A 3,367-nucleotide genomic window follows, 5' to 3' on the forward strand; every position below is an offset into this window, starting at 1 on the left:
TGCAAGCTCCACCTCCCAGATTCACGCCATTCCCCTGCCTCAGCCTCCCAAGTAGCTGGGACTACAGGCACCTGCCACCACGCCGGCTAATTTTTTTAGTAGAGACAGGGTTTCACCGTGTTAGCCAGGATGGTCTCGATCTCCTGACCTTGTGATCCGCCCACCTCAGCCTCCCAAAGTGCTGGGATTACATGTGTGAGCCACCTTGCCCGGCCATGAACTTTATATAAAATGGAATCGTGCAGTGCTGTGACAGAATCATAACCACCAAAGATATCCACATCCTAACCCCCAGAATCTCTGAATACATTACCTTACCCAACATAAGAGACTTTGCAGATGTGATTTAGTTAAGGACATTGAGACAGGGAGATTATCCTGGATTATTCAGTGTGCCCAGTTTAATCACAAGAGTCCTTTATAAGAGGGCGGTGGAAAAGGTAAAAGTGATGGGATGTGAAAAGGATTCCATCTTCTATTGCTAACTTTGAAGATGGACAAAGAGGCCATGAGCCAAGGAATATGGATGGCCTCTAGAAGGTACAAAAGACAAGGAAACAGATATTCCCCTGGAGCCTCCACAAGGAACACAGCTTCTACCAATGCTTTGACTTTAGCCAGTGATCCTTGTCAGACTTCTACAGAATTGTAAAATAATAAATTTGTGTTGTTTCAAGCGATTAAATTTGGGGTCATTTGTTACAGAAGCAATAAGAGACAAATACAGGTATTTACTCTTTGTGTCTGGCATCTTTCACTCAACTTTTTTTTTTTTTAACCCAAGCCCATGACAGTAGATCATTTTATTTGTACTATATAACATCCCATTACATGAACATGCCATATATTCTTCTTCAACTGTTGATGGACATTTGTGTTGTTTCTAGTGTGGGCTGTTATGAATACTGTGGCTATGAATATTCTTGTACCTGTCTTTGGGATAAGGTATGTGCATATTTCTGTTGCACATATATAGGAATAGAACTGCTGGGTTATAGGGTATGCATGTATAGTGGCTGCTGTGATGCATCACCAGCTCTTTCAGAATGAAAGGACCTGTTCTCTTAGCTGCTGGGAGGACTCCTGGCTGGCAGTCCCAGCTGCCAGGCCTCTGTGCAAACTAGCCTCAGCTGAAAAGAACATATTTGGCCAAGGTCACACATGCCTCCTAGGGATGACCTGCGTCATTCAATGACTGGTTGATATGTAAGGGTGGGGGATATAAAGGCCCCCTCCCCCACTGATACTTGGAATAGCTTTGAAGGGTCACCACAGATTCAAAGTTCTTCAGGGATCAGAGGAGGCTTTTGCAGAGGCTATATCCTAACCCAACTTCTCCCCCACCAACCCTGCTTCCCTCTCTTTCCTGCAGGTGTTGATCCTGAGAGCACTCCCTAGTCAACTTCCTTTCTTTTTTTTCCTCTCTAATCCAATATGATTGATATCCCTAATCAACTTCCTGCATGTTAATCTCCATCTCAGGATCAGCTGCCTGGAAACACAACCTACAACAGCTTACATTATTCAGCTTTCATGGTTATCAAGCAATTTTTTTTTTCCGAGACGGAGTCTTGCTCTATTGCCCAGGCACAATCTCAGCTCACTGCAACTTCCACCTCCCAGGTTCAAGCGATTCTCCTGCCTCAGCCTCCCGAGTAGCTAGGACTACAGGCATGTGCCACCATGCCCAGCTAATTTGGTATTTTTCTTAGAGACGGGGTTTCACCATGTTGGCCAGGCTGGTCTTTAACTCCTGACCTCAAGTGATCCGCCCGCCTTCGCCTCCCAAAGTGCTGGGATTACAGGCATGAGCCAGTGCGCCCGGCCACGTCAAGCAGTTTTCTAAAATCGTTGTTGTCCTATGTATTCCCTCCAGCAGGGTGGGTGAGAGAGCTCAACATTCTTGCCAACACTAAGTATTTTTTGTCTTTTTTTTGAGACAGGGTCTTGCTCTGTCACCCAGACTGGAGTGCAGTGGCATGACCACAGCTCCCTGCAGCCTCAACCTCTTAGGTTCAAGCAATTCTCCCACCTCAGCCTCCCAAAGTAGCTGGGACTACAGGCGTGTGTCACCATGCCCACCTAATTTTTATTTTTTAATTTTTTTGTAGAGATAGGGTCTTGCTATGTTGCCCGGGCTGGTCTTGAACTCCAGGCTCAAGTGATCCTCCCAACCTCGGCCTCCCCAAAGTGCTGGGATTATAAGCATGAACCACCAAGCCTGGCCTGTTTTGTTTTGTTTTGTTTTTTCTAAAGTCACTCTGGTGATTGGGTAGTGGTACCTGATTGTGGTTTCAATGTGCATTTTTCTGATGGCTAAAGAAGTTCAGTACCTTGTTGCATGTTTATTGAGTTATTTGTGTATCCTCTTTTGTGAATTGCCTGGTCAAATCTTTTACCCATTTTTCTACTGGGTTGCGTGCCTTTTTCTTATCAATATGCAGGTGTTCTTTCTATATTCTGGATACAAGTCATTTGTTGGATATATCACAACATTATTCAGAGATTCTCAGTGGCGCCAGCACATTCTGGGTCCCAATAAAAATGAGTTACAAGAATGCTTGAGTCCGAAAACTCCTCTAAGGAAAGAATGCTTGGACGGATGCAAATGTGTATGGTTTTAATGGGTATAATTGGATATCAGATATGGGTCCCAAGGAAAGGAAAACAGAACCTTGAATGCAGGTAACACACCCTCAAACTAGCCACAGGCAGTTGTCCCAAAGGCAACTGTAAATTAGTATTCATTCATTCAAAGAATGTCGATGGAAGGTACCAATGACCAGCATGTTGTTTTTTTGTTTGTCTGTTTTTTGAGACAGAGTCTCCCTCTGCCGCCCAGGCTGGAGTGCAGTGGCGTTATCTTGGCTTTCTGCAACCTCTGTCTCCAGGGTTCAAGCGATTCTCCTGCCTCAGCCTCCCGAGTAGACATGTTCCACCATGCCGGGCTAATTTTTGTATTTTTAGTGGAGGCGGGGTTTCGCCATGTTGGCCAGGCTAGTCTCAAACACCTGACCTCAGGCGATCTGCCCGCCTTGGCCTCCCAAGGTGCCGGGATTACAGGAGTGAGGCACCGCGCCCAACTGGTGAGCAGCCTGTTCTAGGAGGTGACTAGCCAGCTGTGAAAGAGAGACAATATTCTTGCTTCCAGGAGATCTAGGAGAGACGACAACTTCTAAAATAACATAATTTTAAACATGAGACATAAACTGAATCGGTCGTCGGGGGAAGGAGGACGAAAAAGGGTCGATCTAGCAACTCCCAGACCAAGACACCAGGAGGGTCCCACCCTCGGCTCCGCCTCCAGCTTTGCATACGCCTCCTGATTGGTCGGCGGCGGGCGGCCCCACCCCGCGGAGCCGGGCTC

The sequence above is a fragment of the Mandrillus leucophaeus genome, unplaced genomic scaffold, assembly GCF_000951045.1.
Source record: "Mandrillus leucophaeus isolate KB7577 unplaced genomic scaffold, Mleu.le_1.0 Scaffold1, whole genome shotgun sequence".
Classification (NCBI taxonomy): Eukaryota; Metazoa; Chordata; class Mammalia; order Primates; family Cercopithecidae; genus Mandrillus; species Mandrillus leucophaeus.